Genomic DNA, 22,284 nt, shown 5'->3' with positions numbered 1-22,284 from the left:
AATATCTTACTTACTGATGGAAAAGCTAGGAGACCTGCCGGTCTACAAGATCAAACCTGAAGAGGGTCCAGGGCAGACCAAAACCGTGCATAGAAACCTTTTGCTCCCTGTGGGAGAATTGGTAGGCAGCCCTTATGAGATGGGCCACAACAGGGCAACTGGGCAGAACGAAGGTGCTGTACCAAAGCCGCCTTCCAACGTGGACAGCCAGCCTCCTGCAGCTAACCTACCCCTACTCAGCACATCTGACAGTGAGTCTGAGGAGGAAGACACAACCATGGTGTATCCTGGGATGAAGACAAGATTTCAGTCTCGATCCGCTGAATCAGAAGAGAGCACATCCTCTTCCGCCCTAAACCCTATGGCAGAAGTATTTAGGCCCATTCCTGACATCCCTGAGCCACTGGTGGGACCCCCGTGTAATGACTTACACAGGCTATTGGACAGTGGTGACATACAGATGGAGGATGTCCAGAGCACCTGCGACCCTCCACTGTTAGAACTAGAAATGCAGGAGCCTATGCCAGTATCTGAGGGGAACTCATAGGAAACCTCCCCATCCGGCACTCAAGAGGATGTCCCCCCTACCATAGCAACAGAGATTCTCAATAGGCGTGACAGGGTAATAAGACCAGTGAAACGGTTAACTTATGATGCACCTGGGGTGATTAGAGAGGAGCCTATACATTTAGCACACAGGTTTGTGAAAGCTAAAGTAGGCTATCTAATGCCTTTTGGATAAGTTGGTATAGTATAAGTTGGTATAGTAGGGAATGTGATTTGTCGGGACGACAAATTCTTGGCTGGGGGGAGGATGTAAGCAGAGTCAGGATAAGCTCTACCCTGACATCTGGTGGAAAGAATGTCAGAGAGTGTATTTGCATAGGCACGCCTACCCTATCCCAGACTGCCGAGCTGTGGGACTGCTTGGTGACAAATGACTCACCCTCAGTTGGGTGGTACTTGCCAGACAAGGGACATGGGTTCCAAAACCCAGTGAATTGAGAGAGGCTGGGGACAGGTATCTGTGCCTGGTGGTGCAGTCTCCTTGTGGAGCCAGAAGCACCAGTTCCACCTCCTCCTCTCTCCACTGTGGAATGTCAGAATTGATTTTTTTTATTCCCTCAAGAATCTAAATACAGGTTACTGAGCTGAACTCACTTTGGGCTAATGGTGCACTAGCACTGGGGCTCCCCTACTAAGAGCTGAGATCACTAAGAGTTGAAATCACTAAAGAGCTGAAATAACTGAGCTGAGAGCACTGAGTACTGTGCTAACTAGTGGGGGAGCCTGAAGTTATACTGTGGAACAGAGCAGCTGGTGGAGTGGAGCAGTTGCGGGGACGGCTGGAGTGGATCACGGGACAGCTGGTGGCAGCGGAGCGGCTGGCAGAGCGGAGTAGCTGTGGGACGGGCGGAGCGGCCCACAGAGCGAGTGGAGCCGAGCAGTTTGCAGAGCAGCTCATGGAGCAGAGCAGCTGGTGGAGCGGAGCAGTTTCTGAGGACAGCTGGAGGAGCAGAGTGGAGCAGCTGGTAAAGCGGAGCAGTTCGTGGAGAAGGCAGAAGCAGGACCCACGGAGAGGCAGGGCAGTTGGCCCCGGACCATGTAAGGTGCCCCTTTCTACCCAGGCTGGGGGGAGGGACCTCTACAGATAAACTCTCGAACTCTGGGGTTGCATTGACCAGAGACTTTTGGGTTGTTGGACTTTGGGGTGATTGGACTTAAAACCCTAAGGGGAAAAAGGACAGTGCCAAACGTACTTGGAGGTGGGTTTTTGTTTATGGTTTGTGTTATAACTCTGTTTGTGGTGTTTCTCCAATGGGATGCCGCATTGATTCCTTCCTTTATTAAAAAGATTTTGCTACACTCAGACTCCGTGCTTGCGAGAGGGGAAGTATTGCCTCCTAGAGGCGCCCAGGGGAGTGTGGTATGTGAGTGTCTCAGGTCACTGGGTGGCGGCTCGAGCCGGTTATGCATTGTGTTACTGAAACGGAACCCCTGGATACTGAACCCGGCCCTTGTTGCTGCCAACTCAGAGGGGCAGAAGGGTTACACAAGTTTATACAAATGACACAAACAAATTCCACTGCACTAGCAGAGAGAGAGAGCACATACATGAGGGGATTGTTCCATAGGCACTAATAATTATCCTTCACAACATGCTTACCGCTTTAGCCAGAAGTATGACATATACACCTTCCCAGGCCAATGACTTGGCATCGATCATTACATCCTCTACACTTGCTCTATGGCTAGGCACTTAGGTTTGGGCTGGTATTTGACAGGCACCACAATTGCATTGGAGGCCATTGCTGCCAGCAGCACATTTTTACTTCTCTTTGGCCATACAACTATCTTTGCATTGTTCATTAAGTGGAAGAGAAGTACATAAGAACTGCCATACCAGGTAGGACCAATGGTCTATTTAGGCCAGTATCCCATCTCCTTACAGTGGCTCATGAATTAGAGGAAGTTTTGAAACACCCAAATAAACTTAAGCCATACAAAACTACCCCTTGGCTAGAATTCTTTTTCGACCATGACTGGTGAGCATTTTATGGCCTGAAGCATGAAGACTGATACTCCTGGTCATTTACAAAAAAAAATCCTAGCTATTGTAACTGCAAGTGCGCTTTTTGTTCATATAAATGTCAAGTAGGAATGGAGTGTGGGGCCCCTAGTGCTCTATATTGCCACTGGCTTTCATGCTGGTTTTCTCATGGCGGCAACCTCCTGTAATGTTACAATTTTAGAAAAGTTTGGATTCTGATCTGAACTTTATAGCTCAAGCTCAGCTCTGGTAGTCACACAGATGCATCCTGCAAAGGATGGAAATCATGGTTTTAATCTCAGAATTGGCACTGGACTAACTACCAGTTGGACTTCAGGCAATGGAAATATTCAATACGCTGCAGCATGCAATACGGGAACCATCATCTGTTTCTCCTTTTATTAAATGTGGGAAATATGTACTACCAGCAACAAGACAGGAATGGACCCAATGGCTTTCACTGTAATATAAAAGCATCAATGTTTTCCCTCCATGTAGTCATTAAAATATATTTTCCTTCTACTCATGGCCCTGATGGATCATCCCAGCTTATGAAAACTAAGCTTCTGCCTATCTGATTATTAAATCATTTCCAAAACAGATGGGAAACTACAGCAGTTTAAACACCTAGGCTGAGACTGCATGACTAAAAATAGCACTGGTAGGCTACTTTTAATTAGCAAGATGATCACATGTCAGAGGAGAGAAATGTAGATTATATGGATTTATTTGCGTGTGTGTGTGTGTGTCTTTAAAATTAAGTTATAACCCTTAATACCAGGTGCTATTTATAATATGATATATGATATCTGATTTTTTTGATGTCTGATTTTTATCTATACTTGTAAGGAGAGAATGGATAACTCAGCTTTGGTTATGCCACTCCTTGTCATACACTGAAGAAAACTGTAATAAGTTAAACCTGCCACTTGCCAGTGCCATCTTTGTTAAAATGAGGTGGATTAGAAGGCACATTGAAGACAGAGGCTGTCAGATTTGCAAAGTTCTGTCCACCTTGACTGTGACTGTCCCCTAGATTTACTCCACAAGAATCTTCCCAAGGCCCCTTTGAAAAGTTTAAAAGATTATAGGTTTTAAATTAAGCTTTCAAAGAATGAGCATCAAATATGGATATATAAGTAGGGTCTGAATGAGCTCTCCCCTGATATTTACTGTTGAGTGGGGGAAAAGACTTCAGGAACAGACTGTGTTTCTATAGACATGCCTACTCTGCCTAAGTGCGCAGCATGGTGGAGCTGCTTTGCCAAAATGACCACTTTTGGCTGGTGTTGGGTTATAAATCACTTTACTATTGAATGCAGTGGTAATGAAATGTTATCCTTATTGTATGAAAAAAAGCTAGCAGAACTGTACTTAGCCTGCCTGGAAATGAGCCGGCTCCAGGCACCAGCAAAGGAAGCAGGTGCCTGGGGCAGCCAATAGAAAGGGGAGGCACATTGGGGTCTTTGGCAGCACTTCCGCAGCAGCTCAAGTGCTCTGCTTTAGTCTTTGGCAGCAATTCAGCGGTGGGTCCTTCACTCCGTCTCTTCCTGTTTTTCTTTCTTTTTTTTTTTCTTCGCCACTTGGGGTGGCAAAAAAGCTGGAGCCAGCCCTGGCCCTGAATGAGTTCCCCCTAAACTGAATCTCACTCACTAAGCAGGGGTTAGGGATGCCAAATCCCAGTGAAGGAGAGAGAGAGAGCGAGAGAGTGTGGAAACAAGTGTTCTGACATAGGGGTATGGGCTCTCCCTAAGAGCCATGGACAACATTTGACTCTCTCCTTTGTACTGCTTAAAGACAGAGCTAATTAGACTCCACTGAGAGTCCTTGTTTTGTTCAGTTATCACTAGAGCTGAAGTAACTAATAATCAGGTGCTGAGCCTTACAGCTGGTGTGGGACAGTGTTGCAGTGAAAGTCACTGCACAATCTGCACTAGCAGTGAGGTACTCCACTACCCTCTGAAATCACTCAGACTGGGTTTAATGGTGGAACCTCAGACCATCATGTTGCAGCAGAGACACAGAGGTAGAAGAGTGCAGTGGCAGTGGGATGGTGGTGGCAGTGGTGGCAGTGTGACCAATGGGGGCAGCAGAGTGAATGGCAACAACTGGGAGCCAGTTGCAGCAGCAGCACGGTAGCCGAGGCATTGCTTGATGTGTCCCCCCTTGCCCTAGATGGGCGGTGAATTCATATGAATGTACTTCTGAACTGTGGGTCTGCACTGACCAAGGACAACCACTGTGAATGGGGTGCAGTGGAAGGAGAGAGGAGTGATATGATAAAGGAATATTTGTTGTTGGACTTCATGCTGCAAGGTGAGAAACTGAGGCAAAGGATACTGCCCAGCTTGCTCTGGGGTGTTTGTTTGCTCATGGTCATTTGCTTTCAAATTGTGGTAGTGGTGTTTTCCCAAATTAATGCCGGGTTCCTTTCCCCATTTATTAAAAGTTTTCCTTGCTCTATACAGATTCAGTGCTTGTGACAGGGGAAGTATTGCCTTTTAGAAGCACTCCAAAGGTGGTGTTTAATTTTCCCAGACTACCAGGTGAGGCTTGCGCCAGTTCTGATTTGTATTGCTAAGAGGAATCCCTAGATATTGAACCTGGCTCTTGTTGCTGCCGACTCCACCTGACAGAAGGGTTACAGATGCTTACATCCGATCTATATATCTGTCCATATATTTGCTCCACAATACAGACATGGACCATCAATGTTGCACTGATGGCTGTGACATTTGGTACTAAGACTGTATAGGTGTTACACTTGGCTGTGGTGCAGCTGGGGTGGAGCCAGAGCTTGAGGGAGAGTGCATGGGGGTGACTAGACAGCAGTGTTGATGATGCAGGGGCTGCCACAATGTACAGTGGCATTGTCATTGCCCATGTGTTACTTCTTGGCTGCTTAGAGGAGGCCTGAGACTCAGAAGCAGAAAGGCAAACAACAATGAAAATATGATCTGCACATATTTCATAAGAGAAGTTGAGGCGTCTGAGGATATCTGGCATGTTCTGAGTTATCAGGTCAAGTGAGCCGGGACATGAAATTTAATGCCCTGATTCTGCAGGTAGAACTCCCTTTGGTGCCAGTGTAGAACTCCACTGGGGAGCAATTGTAGAATATACTCTTTGCTACAAGGGTCATGGAGCAATGAATACCTCCCCGTGTAGTTGTGCAAAGATATCACTTGTTGCTTCAGGAATATTTGTAAGTAAAACATGAAACATTTGTTTCTGTGACAATTCTGAAAGCTGCTGAAGGGAAAAATGTTGCCATTTCTGTCAAGTTTAATGTGAAAATGGAGGTGTCTGGCTTTTGGGCAAACTTGGCACATTTTACAATAAGAAAAGATTTTAAGCAATTTCATCTGTGAACCTCTTTCTGAGTCGAAACTACCCTATGAGAAGTCCTGGCCTTATGGATTTGTAGAAATTAAGGTTCAGGGTGAAAAGAATCATCTTAAAAAGATTTTGCTCTTCCTTACTCCTCATTTGTCTTCCCTGAAGGCTTCAAGTGTCTGGTTGGCTAGTGGGGTGCCATGGTGTCTTTTCTGATAGTAGTTTACGTGGTTTGGAGTTAAACTACATTATCCAGGGAAGGGCTCCCAGACACAACACTATTTTTAATACCTTAGGGACTGATCCCACAAGCATTTCACCCAACTGAGAAAGCATTTTGGACGTGACAAAAGCTTGTATTTCATTTTACCTGACAAAAACTGCAAACTATATTGTGGTTTGAAGAAACCATATCACAAAACAAGCTTTGGCCTTTTTCTCCGGTGCTGTGATTCTCTCTTTTCACACCTCTATATTTATCAAACAAGCATGAGGAGCCCCAAATCCTGAACCTGGGCCCATTGATTGCTGCCACATCTACAACTCCACCAAGCAGCTCTGGCAGGGACTACCAAATTGGGAGCCATAGGGCCTTACATTCCACTGAAAGTACTATACACAAGGCCCTGGTTGGAGGATCTATGGAGCCGCTGATTGGACCAGGTACACTATTTAAGCCACAAGGGGATACAAGAAGTTCTCTGTGCAACAAAGTGGATCCTGGCATGCTGTTGCTACTCCCAGCCTTGATGCTGGTTCCTGACTTCAGCCCTGCCTTTTTCCTGGTTCCTGCTCCTGTTCTCTGACCCTTGGCTTGACTCTCTGACTCTAAATGATCTCTGGCCTCTGACTCTGGTCCTGACCTTTGGCTCTGATTCCTGGCTTTGACTCTGGCTTGACCCTTGGCTCTGGCATCCATCCTCTGGTTCTGATCCTTGCTCTCATTGGCCAACTCCTGCTCAGACCACCTACTTCCCAGGCCCTGACAACAAGGAACTATAACATATAATAAGCCACAAGAGAGACTTAAACAGTGCGGGTACAGCCCCCAGTGAATATCCCTTGGTTCATAGGTCCTCCTCCGCTGATACAATCAGGGCCGTCCTTAACCATAGGCAGAATAGGCAGCTGCCTAGGGCACCACTAGGTCTGGGGGCACCGCTCTGCTGGGCCGGACAAACGGGAAGCAGTGGAGAATGTAAGAGCAGGGCTGCTGGGTCCTAGAGAGAGCCGAATGCAACACAGTCTGAGAGAGGGGATTGGCTGCTGGAGTCTCTGAGCAGGGGTGGGGGAATGAACTCTCTTGTGAGTGTGACTTTCCCCTGGTGTGAGGTGAGGCAGGCTCGGTAGCTCTGGCAGTATCCTTTGTTGTTCCCCATAACATCCATTCTTCTCCCCCCTACCCCATGGAGCACCCCACATTTCTCCATCCCCCCATGGAGCACCCCTCTCTTCCCTCTCCCATCCCTGGCTGCCTACTGAGGAATGAAAGTGAAAGTAACACACTTCCTTGGCAGGCAGCCAGGATTTGAATGGCCGCACAGGGCTCAGCTGGGGATAGCCAAATAGCATGTGCAAAAAATCAGGACCCCGGGGTTAGGGTAGGGGTAGCAGATGTCCCACTTTTATAGGGACAGTCCCAATTTTGGGATCTTTTTCTTATATAGACTCCTGGTGCCTATATAAGACAAAGCCTCAAATATCGGGACTGGCCCTATAAAATCAGAACATCTGGATCTGGTCACCCTAGCTGGGAAGCGCTTCTCTCCCCCGGGCGGAGCTGCACAGGGGAGGATGAGTTGCTGTGGCTCTGTGGGTGCCCCATCCCTGAGATCAGATGGCGTGCTAACTTTACCATGGTACGTTGGGCTGGCGGAGGTGCCTATTGTGATCGGACCTGAGGGTTTGCTGCTGCTGTTGCCACTCTGCACCCAAGAGGTGGATTTTGGGGTCCTGCAGTTTTCCACCTATCTCCTCCTCTACTGCAGCTGTTGGACCAGCAGGCTGGGGGTGAGCCACGCATGAAAGCAGTACTGTGTTGCCGTTTAGATTGTCATTTAACAAATTTGTTTGCCAAAATGCTTGCTAACAATCCTGAATTCAATTTCAATTTAAAAAAAAATCAATATCTTAGCCAAAAACAGAAAATTAAGTTGTTGACAATTATTTGTGACAAGTTTGGTATGGGGAAGGGAGTGGGCCAGTTTTCATCAGAGAAACAAAAAATGTTGACTGACTTTCCTATAGCCCTGTTACTGCTAAATAGAGTCCTCCAACAACTGTAATATGCTCATCTCCTTACTAGTGTACAGAGCAGGGGTTCCCAAACTTTAACATCCCACGAACCCCTTTCACTAAATTGTGAAATGTCATGAACCTCCTCCTAAAAATGAATATTTTCAGGGATTTACGTTTAAATTTCCTCAGTGTGATGGATGCCCCAACTGCCTGCCCCGCTCTTCCTGGGGCTCAGGCTGGGGTTCGGGCTGCCGGCTCCCCTGCTGACTGGGGCAGGGCTCAGGCTGCCAGCCTCAACTGCCCAGCCCCATTCTTCCTGTTACTCGGACTGCCAGCCCCGGTCAGAGTCCTGGGGTTCAGGCTGCCAGCACCCTTGCTGACCACCGGAACTTGGGCTGCCAGCCCAAACTGCTCGGCCCTGCTCTCTCTGGGGCTTGGGGTGTCTGCCCTGCAACTGGGTCCCACCTGCTGCCTCCAATGCCCGGGGTCCTCTGGCCGCCATTAGTGAAATTTTTCTGGCAAACCCCTTGTAACATTCTATGAACCCTAGTTTGGGAACCACTGGTATAGAGCAGAGGTCGGCAACCTACAGCACACATGCCAAAGGTGGCATGCTAGCTGATTTTTGATGCTCTGGGGTTCCGGCTGCTGCCCCATTGCCAGCTGGGGTCCTGGCCATGGGCCCCACTCAGCACTCGCTGCTGGCCTGGGACCCCCAAGGAACCCCAGGCTGGCAGTGGGCTAAGCAGGCCGGTGGCTGAGACCCCAGCTAAGCCACTCAACCCACTGTCCGCCTGGGGTTCCATTCACTCAGCTGGCAGCAGGCTGAGTGGGACTAAATTCAACAAAATAGGAAAACAAGAGCAACTAATGACAAAGTGCAAGAACCTAGAGAGCCTCCTGAAGCATGGTGATAGTTTTGATTTAAATGGACTTGAACTGTACGAAGAATTGAGTACACTGTCACCAATGTTGCCACATGCAAAAGCAGTGATGGACATTGTACAGTTTATTCATACCAGCAAACTTGTTGATTTTATATATATATATATCTCCTAATGTGTATATTGCCACTCGTATTCTACTGACAATTTCTGTAACAGTAGCATCAGGAGAACGGAGTTTCTCAAAACTAAAGCTCATTAAAAGCTATCTCCGCTCTACAATGAGTCAGGAACACTTGACTAATCTTGCTATTCTTGCAATCGAACAAGACATCACTTTGTCTTTGTCATACGATAGCATTACTGATTTTGCAGCCAAAAAAGCCAGAAAGATTGCTTTTAATTAAAAACAAATCCTTGTTTCAATACCTCTTCATATACATTTCCAATAAAATGTTGACAAATTTAAAAAATTATATTATTTGCATCATTCTGTCAAATCAGAATTTTTTCTATAGTGCTACTTCTTCAGTGCTAGTCCATCAGCATGACAGTGTGCTTCATTAAGTTAAATTGGTTTTAATAACATGCATGTGGCAAGTTTTCCAATACTGTAAGCTTATGTTTGTGTTGCTCAGAGCAAGTCAGGCACAGGGGCACCAGTTTAATAATCCTGCCTAGGTCATCATAAATCCTAAGGACGGCCCTGGATACAGTACCAACAAAAGGGCTTGGTGCTGTCTGTGCTCTCAGCACACAGTAAAGAAGGCAAATTGTGAACATGTTAGGACGTGAATGGGCTGCACTTGCTTATGCCTAGTGTCAGTTTCCCACGACACTTGACGGGAGGCATAAGGGGGGAAAATTAGCAGTCTGTAATATTATCAGAGATCCAGTTTTCCTGTGTTGTTTAAAACAGCTTATTGATCTCATGAGATTTTAAACAAGAGCAATTCTTTTGTTTAAAGTGACAATGACAGGTTAAAAATCATATAGGTCAGATTTTCAGGTGGTGTAAATTGGCATAGATCCATAAAAATTAAACTACAGCTAAATCAATTTATACTAGTTACAAAAGGCAAGGAAATCATTTATAGTTTTTTTTACCAATAATACTGCAATATCTAAACTATAGATCAATCTATGAGATTGCCTTGACTATCTTTTATATCATAATCCTAACACGCTGAGATGAGATTTTCATACTAACCTTGAAATCAAAAACCTAAGTACCATATTCTGCTCTCAGTTATGCTACTGTAAAACCAGTTACTCCACAGAAGTCACTGAGTTACTCTCAGTATATATGAGCATAACGGGGAGCAGAATCTGGCTCCAAGTGTAAAAATATCTATACTATATTTCTTTTCATTTTCCTCTCTCTCGCTTTCTGACAGAGGAAACCTGCCAGTAGAGCAAACACACGTCTCTGGAGTCTGCAGACATATCAGATGTCACAACTGAGTTTCGCTTGTATAGTTATCATGACAGCATCAAAAAGGCCTCCTTTGATGCCTACTCCTTGTATTATAGCTCGCACTTACCTGAGTAGTTTCCCCTTTTCTATCTATGTATGCAAATATTTGATCTTTATATATATGGTGCATACATATGTATTATAGATAAATATACATACATGTATGTACACACACAAATGCAAGCATATGTACTGTATGTACACAGAGTACAATTCCTCCATTACAAAGGTTTTATGAAAATGTAATAAAGATCATGTTCTTTTCACAAAGTCTTGTACTGAACATAACTTCTTACAGATTCAACCACATTCTGACTATCATCTTCATACATCACCTTCTGACACCACCACGAACAAATCTGGGCTACCAAGGAAGTTGTTGCAGTTGATATATAAAAGGTGCAATATGGGTATATATGTTTTTATATATATGTTATCATTAACCATGCATAGAAATCAATATAGTTACAATACAAATGATGCTGTTATAACCATGCTGTCCTACTACAATGTGCAGGGGAAGCCATAACAAATATTGTAGTGTGAAAATAACAAAACCACAACCTGTCTTTTAACGCAAACCAAAATTGGCCTACTGATGTGGTGATTTTTATCCAGAATGCACATTATGGAATTCTCTCCCCTCCCCCACCACCCTTTTAAAAGAGCTACAGTTTTGATGAACTACTGAACTAAAAGAAAAGCTGCAAAAAGACTATCTGCAAAAATTTTTAAAAAGAACTTAAAAAGTTAAGCACCAACACCCCACAACTAAAAATAAAATGCTGAGGAAAGAAAAAAAAATAAGGAACTTACCACACTGCGAGTGAACTTTTCTAGAGAAGTTCTACGACCTTGCTCATTCTCTGGCTTTAAGGGGAAAAAAAGTGGGGAGAAAAAATACAGAAAAAAAACCTTCAGCTTAAATGCAGTTTTTCAAAACAGCAAAAAAAGATAAAGAAGCAAAAAAAGAAATAAATTAAAAATTGGATTTTTTTTTAAAGCAACAACTGCTGTTTGCTGCAGCAAACAGCAAACCCTTAAAGAATGAGAGTCAGCAGCTGCCTTGGAGAATGACACCTTTTCTTCTCTTCTATTCAAAATGTGCTCCATAGCTGATTCAAAGCTATAAAACAGGGTCCGTGTAGTGTTATTGATTTCTTGTTGAACTTTCCTTCTATAGTTGTTTGTGCAGAGACCTCTGATTCTGGTTAACATCTGCCATACAGCTGATTGGAGGCTCCTATGCAGATTTTAGAAAGATGGAAGAACGACATCAACTTTATAATTTTCTGGGGAGTGAATGCAGTGCTGGAGAAAAACAGCACTGGAATTACAGCCTGAACTCCTCCGTTTATTGAGAGGGTAGAAGCAGATTTTCACCGCACTGCATCACTCAATGTACCTCACCTTTTCTCAGGAGAGGCCACCCCTAGGTATGAGACAGCATATGTATACTGTGTATGGCTGTGGAAAGATGAGGTCATGTTTTTGGCCCGGGTTTTGGTTTGCACAGAGCTTACGGGTAGTCATATGCTAGAAGTCATAAAACTTCATTGCAATAAGACTGAAACATATACACCATTGGCTTATTAGCATTTACATGAGGAATATGGCTCACCTCAGGACTGAACAGTATTTCATTTGGCACAAGAGAAATTCTTTTGGCCACTAATGAGGAAAGAAATTGATGAGTTATTGGCATGTTTGTCAGTATGTTGAATGAAAAAGACCTAATAATTAGAAAAAAATCACCAACCCTTGGCAGAGCACTACAGCCACCACCTTTCTCCATTGATTGGCTGCATTTAGACATTAGTGAAAGGAAGTAGAGAACACATCATTTTATTACATTTACATAGATCTGTCCAACAGCGAATACATCCAGCAGAACAGTTGCCAATAAAGTACTCAGAGACTTTGTCCTTCAATCTGAATTTTCTGAAAAGATCCATGGGCATAAGGGATTTGAGAATCAACTCTTAAAAGAGACTTGGGGAGTATACTGAGATACAAAGCACCCATACCACCACACCTGACCACAGGGGGGGAGGACAGCTCAGTGGTTTGAGCATTGGCCTGCTAAACCCAGAGTTGTAAGTTCAATCCTTGAGGGGGGCCATTTAGGGAACTGGGGTAAAAATCTGGCAGGAGATTGGACTAGATGATCTCCTGAGGTCCCTTCCACTTCTATGATCTTCAAGGAACCCAATTAAAAGAGCCTGCAGAACTTTCTCAGTAATGATACATTGTCTGAGGAACAATACATTCAGAAGGACTATCTGTACTACATAGTGCATGATTTATAATTGGTCCAAGCATAAACACATAGTCTCCATTTCACTGCTGTATGTTCCCATCACCAAGATTTCCTACAGATAGGTTTGGCAGTGTACAGAATAAAGTGGGGAAAAGTGACAGTTTGAGGATGTCTGTATCAAACTGTGAAACCCATTTTGTTTCAGAAGCTCTGCTTTGTACTCTAACCTTCTTCTTGGAGTGTGACCTTCATGCTGTGTTGTAACCTCCAGGGTAGATTAGAACACCCATTTTGTGGCAGGGACTTGACAGCTGTTGAAAAATTCTAACAAGGGCCATCAACATTAGAGAACTCTTCCCCACTGGAAAAATAGATTTTCTATCATGTGGGCCATTGACTTTGAATGACTGTCTGCTCAGAAACTAACTGGGCCAGGGAGGGGCTGGAGATTAGAATTTCTCCAGCAAGCACATGGGTAAAGAGGCGTGCTTCTCTAAGCAAGAGGCCAGACCATTGCCACATGCAAGTAAGAAGACAAGAAAGGCTACCTAGTCTAAGGATGCTGCCCAAACCCAGGACTCAGAGGAAGCGTGAGATCAGACCTGGGGGGCTGTGCTCAGGACTGTGTGTCATTTTCCAAAGATCCATAATTCCCTAGTGTGCTTTTTAAGAGCAAAGTGTGTGGTTAAGAAATTCCTTTATTAAGCCTGCATTCCTGGCTCATCTGTCCCTGAAGGGGTTAGCTGAGAAACAAGAGCTCTCACAGCCAGGTGGATCCTGGGGGAATATATCTAAGCAATTGGACATATTCCACTGCCCAAGAATAGCATCAAACACCCAGGGTCCACCATGGAGTGTGCCCGAGAGATCCAGGGTTAGGAACAGTAATGAGTCATTATCCAGATGCAGGGGACTGAACCAACTATACAGACTGATGAAGAGAATAGCTGAAGAGGACCTACAAATTGTTATGGAAAACAGGAGAGATTCAGTAGTGTGATTGCAAGCACTGCTCAAAGACAGCTTTCCGTCTGCATCCAGGAGACAGTCCTGAAAAGAAACTTATGTGAACATGACAAGGCAGGGAAAAGATGATGCTATTGGGAGGATACAATTTATACTGGAGAAGAGGGAAGAAGAGCAGGCCATGTATATGAGATAAGACCCATTAGAGAAACAGATACAAAAAAAGTACTTCTCTAGACTCTTCTGCTTGTGATTACCTACCAATTGTGACTTCTGCTGGAATATCACCCAAAAGGACAAAGAAGGAGTACAGAAACAACACAGAGAAGATAAAAAGAATCCAAAAGTAAGGCAGGTGAACTGATGAAGACACCTGTAACTGGATAAATGCCAAGACTTTACCAAATTATACAGCCAGTTGATTACCTCTACCACCAAAGAACAGCATTTTAATACCTAGAAGACCAGACTGAATTAGCTGTCAGTGATGAGACCTCAGAGACAGCAGGCCCATAGAAATGGATATCCCTTGTCTACATGAGACAACCACAGAACGTTTTCCTGTGTAACTATTTAAAAGAGCCACACTATCAGCCAAGATGCCACCATATGGCATCCAACACAAATGCTAGAAGTTCTAGGATGATTAAATTTTATAGCTGAGCTATAAAATAGTGTTATTTTAAAAAGCATATTCGTATACTGTGATTTTTAATTCTAAGGACAGCATTTCAGTAGGGAGGGAAGACGAACAATGAGGCCATGCTTTCAATACTGGTGTTCATCTATGCAGGTTATACTGATATTCATATTCCAGAACCACATATAAAACAATGATAAATTGAGGGTTTGGGCCAAATATAAGTTAAAATGGCAGGTGTAATTCCAAACTGGATGTGGGGAGCTGTTCATTGTGGCTTCTATATGGCACGCCAGCAGCACCATGCTGCGCAGTATAAGAATTGGCGGGGGCAGGAAAGCTGATGTGGAAAGTATATAAAGGAATGAAAGGTAAGGGGTGGGGGAGATGACTGGACTCTTCCTTCTGATTGGGTAAACTGTTGGAGAGTCAGAGAAACCAACCCCGCCCAAAGGGGTCCAAGGTAAATCGAGATTGGGAGGAGTACAGAAAGAAGACCCCTGCTCTGGGAAGTTAAGGAGAAGTTATTGTAAGTGATGGTCTTAGTATTATTGCAATAAATTTCTGCTTCTCAAGCGAACTCTTCATGCCTGTGAATTACTCCCAACCCTTCCACCTATCCAAAGTGCAGCACCTTCCAGGATGCCCAGCTAGTGCCAGTTGTGATGGTGATCTTTGTGAGTTGGACTTCTGTTGAACCTGTCATAATTTGGTCATTGTGTGACAGCCACTATCTTGACCAACTCTGGGGACTGAACCATGGCCATCCAGAGCTGAAAGCACAGATCTTTACTACTGGAGCTAGAGAACCAGACTCCATAGCTGGGGGCCATAACAGACCTATACCCTGTGTGGATTGGGCACTGTGGGGGTTGTTTAACATTCACACCACAGTGTGTGGAGAGAGAGGAAAGTATTAGGAACCTCCAGACTCACTCATATGTGGCCAGTGTAAGATTAAGTCACAATTGCAGTCCCGGTGCACAGGGAAGGGCAGAAACTCCTCCTTCCATGCATTCACAGGGGAGCATGTCACTCCAGAGGAGGCACATGGGAGAGGTAGGGGGAAAGTGAGGCATAGAGCTGCCCTTCGACACAGATCAGGCCAAGTGCAGCACTGCATCAATCTAAAGGACAACACAGATTGTGCAGTACCTTTGTGCACTGGGCCTCTTAGAAGCAGTGTCCCTTTCTGTGTAGCTAGGAGTGGACATTTGGATGGGCCCTGACTTTTGTGTGGGTGGGCAATGACAGACTGTGCTAGCTAAGCTTCTCTCCCAACACCACGCCCTCTTTGCAGCCGTGGTGCCCCCAGACACAGGGCCTCACCTGCTGAGCTGGGCACGCACATGAGGCAGCTCAGAAAATGGCAAGGCAGAGCTGCCAGAACATAGCTTTCTGAAGGGCAGCCACATAGCTCTGTCCTGGATTTCAGGTGCCTGAGTGACGCTCCGGGTTGCTGTGGCAGCACTACACCCCTACTCAGATTTGAGTGGGCCTGGATGATGAGTGGGTGGGCTGTGGCCCACTCAGGCCCACCAATGGCTATGCCCCTGCTTCTTGACCTCCCACTGAGGTGATGAAGCTTTGCCTCATCCCCAGCAATGCCCAGTGCCTTATAGACACAGTTTTGACAATGAAATGTAATGTCTAGGCCAGTGGTTTTCAAACTTTTTAGGCTGCGTACCCCTTTCCAAATAATGTAGTCTACCACATACCCCCATCTGAGATAGGGTCATATATACCTATGAAAACAGAAAAAAAGAGTCTGTAAAAGGGATAACACAATGCAATACAACGCACAAGCCCTGGAGTGTGTTGTCCCAGATACAATTATTATAGCAAACACTTGCATAGTTTTAACTTCTATATTTGGGGAGACATGGCTCCCGGTCAGCAGCTGCTGCTCTCTGGCTGCCCAGCTTTAAAGGTGGTGCCGCCACCACTAGCAGCAGCACAGAACTTCAGAGCTGGGCGGCTGGAGAGCAGTGGCTACTGACTGAGGCGTTCATGTTGTTTGCATTGCGGGAGGGCTATGTTTTTAATCCTGCTCCTGTCCTGCCCCGCAATACCCACTCCCACCTGCACCCGCATTGTTTCTTAAATTTTTATCCCGCTCTTGCTATTATGGCAGCAGGACCTGTGGGACCCCAGGCCCGCTGCAGGGCTCTACTCTGAAGGCAGCACTGCCACCAGCAGCAGTGCAGAAGTAAGGGTGGCAACAGGGGCTGGTGGGGCATCCCATCCACTTTGCATGACAATGCCTGGAGGGTTAGAGTTTTCTAATCCCATTGTGTGGGGGAAAAGGAGATGCAGGGGCTGCTCATGCCCTTGTAGAAGTGCATGAGGACTCCAATCCCTCTGCATGAGTGAGCTGGGAGTTCCCATTCCATTGCAGGGTGGATGCTAGTGGGGAGACATTCGGAGAGCAACATTTCCAGCCATTGCTAGGAAAATGCCATAGGACCCACTACCATAATAGCAGAAGCGTGGAAACAATGTGGGAGGGAGTGGGAGTGGAAGTGAGTATTGTGGGACGGGCTGGGAGCGGGATTTTAAAAAATAGTCCTCCTGCACTGCATACAGCATGAATTCCTGTGGCCAGCAGCCCAGATCTGAACTGCTGCTTTGCTGCTGCTGCTGCCCACAACTAGGAGAGCTAGAAACATAGCTGTTTTTGAAAAGTTAGACTTTGGAACTCCTTTTGGTAGCAAAGGTTCAATTCTCTGGCAAATTCTGCAACTGCAGAATCAGGAATGTCTGGAATGCTATTGTAGGCTGATGTCGTTTCCCATTCTTAGGGAAACTGGAGTCGGGGGTGTAAATGGACCACAAGAATTCAGTTTGGGGCACTGACATTTTGGATCAACTCACAAGCTGCAGCATATAATGTTTATTCTAATACTGAAAGGGTTCACTGGGAACTACCATCTGAAAATTTAGCCAGGCTAAGGTCCTATATTGAAACCTGCCTTGCAAACACTCCCAGCTCCACCATATGACACACCTATGGTGAACTGTATTAATGCAATAGCCCCAAGTTTAAATCTAACTGTCTAAGGTATCTAGAGAACACCAGTCACCAACGTATCGAGTTGTTGAACAAAGCATTACATTTTTCTATTAAAATAAAAAGCACTCAAACTTGGCTGCGCACCAAGCAGCCGACATGCACAGTTTCAGGAGGAGCGCACATTTGTGCTAGCTGTATTGCTCTCCAGCATTTCCTGCCCACTTGTCTACAAAATGTGTGACTGGCTATGTGTTATTGAGGTAACTGCTTGCCTGCCTTGGTCCAGCTCAAAGCAAAGGTGTTTGAGGCTGCCTTGCAAAGTGGAGGAAGGAAATTTAAAAATAAAGTGGTAAGAAAGTAGAAAAATAAAGAGTAAGGATCTCTGTATGTTGTCTGACCGCATCAGGTAAAGCACAGGAAGTGCACCAAAATGCTTTGAAGTATGACAACAATACTCGTACAAACACACACACACATACAAACTTGTTCAAGCAGTCCTCAAACGTACAAAAAGAAAACTTACCCTCATCAACAGTAAACAGACTGACCTACTGTACAAGTTAACAGTAGGATACAGATTTTTTAAAAATTTTAAAAGCTTTTATTAAAAACAGCTGAGCCCAGTTAGGTGCAGAAAAAAATCCAGAATATACTGGACTATATCACTAACCATTTACTGCAGCTCTCCATGTTTTCTTTTTCTTTAGGTTAATTATTTATCAAACTGTTCGATTTTAGTTCTTTTGAGTAAAGAATCTGTTAGCACAGGGCAGCGTAGACATTAGAAAACCAACTACAAATGATTAACAACATGATTAGTAGGAAATCTCTTAGCATTCTTATGGCACTCAGGTAAAGCTCTATCACAGTCACACTTCCTCTGAAGGTACTGAGAAGGGGATGGGGAGGTGCTGAAGTTAGTTTGGTAGACACCAAGGAGACGGAGAAGGTGAGAGCATGAGACTGGTTTTCAGAGAGAACTTGTTTGCAATAGAGACTGTCCGCCCATGGATGCTAATATGACTTTTGAGTTCTCTTCTCTTTCTAATATGTATACTAAGGTCCCAGTTGTGCTCGTGCTGGAACCAATGAAAGTTTTGCCATTGATTGAAGGGGAGTATGAATGAGTTCTAAGAGCTCAGTATTCTACACTGTAGGTCACCATTCATATCGGAACCTGGTACTAATTTCTCCTCAAGGCTTTTGTGTTTCAGAAGCATGAAATTCATGTCTTTCAAACAGAACAATATTTTACTAGGCATAATTATAAGCAAGGCTGGAAAAATTCCCTTGATACTCGCTCACCTGTGGACTAAGAGTCAGGTTATCAATTACCCTGCACCTAGTCATTGACACCAGCGCAGAATGAGTGGAAAACACTGCTAGATCAAAGGAGTGGCAATTTACATCTATTTTGCACTCACTAGCACAGGGTAATACGGAATCTGGCTCGATGTGTTCTTGTTAGGGAGAAAAACAACTGCTCCACTCTCGTAAACCAGGCATATTTTATTTACATTGGCACATCAGCTCTCCCTCTCCAATAAACTGATGATAGATCCACCTATTTGCAGAGCTCCTCCACTGTTCTACCCCTCCTGGGGCTCAGATAGCTCTCAGTCCCTCACCTGCAGCTGGGCACTCTCCAACCCTTCCCTGTCCTCCTCTTAGAAGACGGTGGCTCAAAGGCCCCCCTGCCCCTCCTTTTTGGTGAGAATGGCTCTAGTTGCTTGCTGTTCATTTCACACAAACATTCCACTCTCAGAAGAATGCCAGTGCAGCAGCCACTGTCCTTACTGCTCCATCTCCGGAACGAGAACTAGCAGTCTCAGGGTCCCTCCACTCCCTCCCTCCTATTTATCTAGGTTGTTGAAAGGGCACCGGGGCTTGAGCTTCTCTGCTTTTTTCCTTCTCCTCAGAGCAGGAGCCAATGACTATCTAGCCCCCCTCAGCCAACATACCCTGCCAAAATCACTATTCGCCCTCAGTGAGTGGGTAAGGAGGTTTTTCAAGGCCTAAATGTAACAGGCATTTCTTCTCTTGCATAAAGTTCACTGTCATCCAAGGGCATGCCCATTTTTTGGCTCCTGAGGGGATGGGATGTGGTTATTGCCCACTATAAAATGTGGTAATGTATGTATCAGTAGAAATATGGGCAGACTGATGCTTGGTCTTGCACAGCACAGGTGTGGCATGTTGTGCATATGCACAAGAAGTAAAACGCAATGGGTAGGTGAAGAAACCCAATCTTGTAACTGTGAGATAGCTGCCAACAGCAACCTAATGATTCCTACCTAGAAGCAGGAGTGAGGCCCACAGACAAACACATAGCTAAGTGGCTCATCTGCATGCTTACCAGGCTAAAGTCCTTTTCTCCTCAGACACATGCATGAACTGCCCACATCCTTTCCCCTTTTCACCCTGTGCTTTTCAGAGTAAGGAGGCAGGCATGCAAGGGTGTCCTACTTCTGTGCAATGCAGAGACCTATATCTAGCTCTTAACCTTCCTTGTTCCTACATGGAGCCTCCAAACACACCCCTGCAGGAGCCCAGTCCTGCACTCAGAGTAGTATACCAGGGATTTGCAGGCTCTAGGCCATCATATTGTAGCACATATAACAATGACAGTGGTAAGAAAGAAGAAAAACTCCATCATGAATGAATAAGGAATTCCTCGCCTATACCTGGCCCATGACCATCATCTGTGCATCCATGAGTCTGTGTAAAGTATGCTCATTTTCCCCTCTCCTCTGCCACACGTCCCTCTTGCTCATTCCACTTTCAGACCCTGGATCAGAAACTCACATGTGCAGTTATTTTGTGATGTGGAAAAACAATACTTTGCACTTACACAGCGCATTCTATATAGAGATTTGCACCTGAGGATCTCAAAATATGCTAGCCATTTTTACAGATGTTAATTAAGACTCACAACATCTCTACCACACAGGTCAGAATTATTGCCTGCATTTTACAGAGTCGGGAATATAAGGCACACAGAGATTAAGTGATTTACCCAAAGTCACACAAGAAAATTAGCGGAAAAGCCAGGGAACAAACACAGATCTCATGATTCCCAATCCTGTACCTTTGCCACAAGGCCCATATATGGGATGCAATGTATGGCAATGACCCAAAATGAGGGGGATACAAAAATGCATTCATACAAGAAACTTAAAATGCAGTGGGATTCATTTCTTTAGTGTAAATAACTTTCTGTAATCTCAGTTCCATGATTCTGCATTTCTGCTGTAATTAATAGTAAACAGGAAAAGCGAGAGCACATCACAGTTATGGAATGCAGGCCAGTTTGGAACTAAAATGAGAGCTGTCCCTTGAAATAAGGGACATTCGGGAGGTTTTCCTGACAAGGATTCAAATGATTCAAACCTTATTGAAGTCAATGGCAAAACTCCCACTGACTTCACTAAGGCCAAATTTTTAATCTTGGGATTTAAACCCAAATCCTCAATATTGAAAGGCTCTGGTATCCCACTGTTCTTCCTTTACCCCCACTCCAGATTCCAGGCTGCCTCAAGAAGCCCTAAAGGACTCCCTCAAATCTGCTGTAAAACTACTAGGGATCTACCAGGTAGGTCAGCATATGGAAGCTTCATTTTCTTTCAGTCAATAACTCTGTGCTGTCGGGGTACAATGTCTACTAGCCGAACACAGTAAGATGTGCTTTACAGCTTCTGAAGTAACTTTAATTTCTACCCACCATATGCTAAATTGGTAAATGACACATATACATGATTTTTGCCACTGGCTTCTTTTTGCTTGGATATGTTTACGTGAGTACCCACAGATCTTTCTAAAAGAAACTAGATTCTTATTTCCACTGCAGTGTTAGCATGAGACTGAAATCTGTTCCTCAGGTGGCACGAGAATCATTCAAGTCATGCTGACAGGTCTAGCACTTGATCTGACAGCAAACAATTCCAAAGAAATCTTTGATTCAAAACTGGAGCTGGTAGGAGAACTTTCCTTTGTATTAAACACATGAACCATCAGGTCCTAATGTTTTGAAAGGGAGAGCTTGAGAGGGAGAACATACGGGACGCTCGTAGGGATAAGACAGCAAAGGTTTTAATTTCTCTTTTACATCATCACAGGATGTTCAAGAGTTTTAACTGCACCCCTTTCTTTCCCTCAACCTCTGAATTCTGACCCAGGTTTAAAAAGCAACTTAAAATTTCAAATGTCAGCTAGGACTTTGCATTTCTTCTTCTGGTCTGTACTTGTCTAAAATCAGCTGGTTTTAAAAGACAGGGCCAGTTCATGTCCTCAGTCACATCACTGCAATCCAACTGAAATAAATGCCAGGCATAAAGGAGAGTAAAGATTGGCCCTTTCTATCACAATATGCACTTTGAGGATCCATAATAGCAATGAGCCTGTAAAAAGCCAATGGGATTTCACTGAGTTGCGCCAATGAATTGTAATTTGACAGCCCATTCAGAATGCAGTGGAGAAACAGCAGAAAGCATGGTGATGGAAAACCACAAGCTCAGGCTGCAGTAACTGGAAGTAATTGTATCTAGTGTTTTGTAAGTGGGTCACACAAAGGTAGGTGCATGCACACAAATACTTTCTCGTTCTCTCTCTTGCAGAGTACTGGAGTAAGCTGGGAGGTACAGAAAGCATTTAAACACAGCCCCAAATGCAGAGGTAAGTATCTTACCTTCCAACCCCCCTTGCCTGAATAGAACTGGCTGGATAAGAGCTGACTTAATCCTACAGAATCAATTCTTTGCTACTCTGAGTGGGTAATTCATGGCAAAAAATATGTTGCTGGCAGTGGACATGCTGACACCAAGGGGATGAAAAGAATTGAGGCCCAGGTCTTTGGTGAAGAATATGACTGAAGTTCTTGATTTCTCTCTGGGTTGCAATTATTTCTTGTTTAAAATAAAAAG

General features: G+C 44.7%; 1 protein-coding gene across 1 annotated transcript in view; it reads right to left on the bottom strand.

Moving 5' to 3' along the window:
* The window catches only part of RGS6 (regulator of G protein signaling 6), a 492,500-nt gene that overhangs the window by 29,826 nt on the left and 440,390 nt on the right, over positions 1 to 22,284 (bottom strand). The gene's annotated exons all lie outside the window — the stretch shown is intronic.

Source organism: Gopherus flavomarginatus, chromosome 5 (genome assembly GCF_025201925.1).
Source record: "Gopherus flavomarginatus isolate rGopFla2 chromosome 5, rGopFla2.mat.asm, whole genome shotgun sequence".
Taxonomy (NCBI): domain Eukaryota; kingdom Metazoa; phylum Chordata; order Testudines; family Testudinidae; genus Gopherus; species Gopherus flavomarginatus.
The sequence above is the reverse complement of the archived record's forward strand: the minus strand, read 5'-3'. Positions and strand labels throughout refer to the sequence as shown.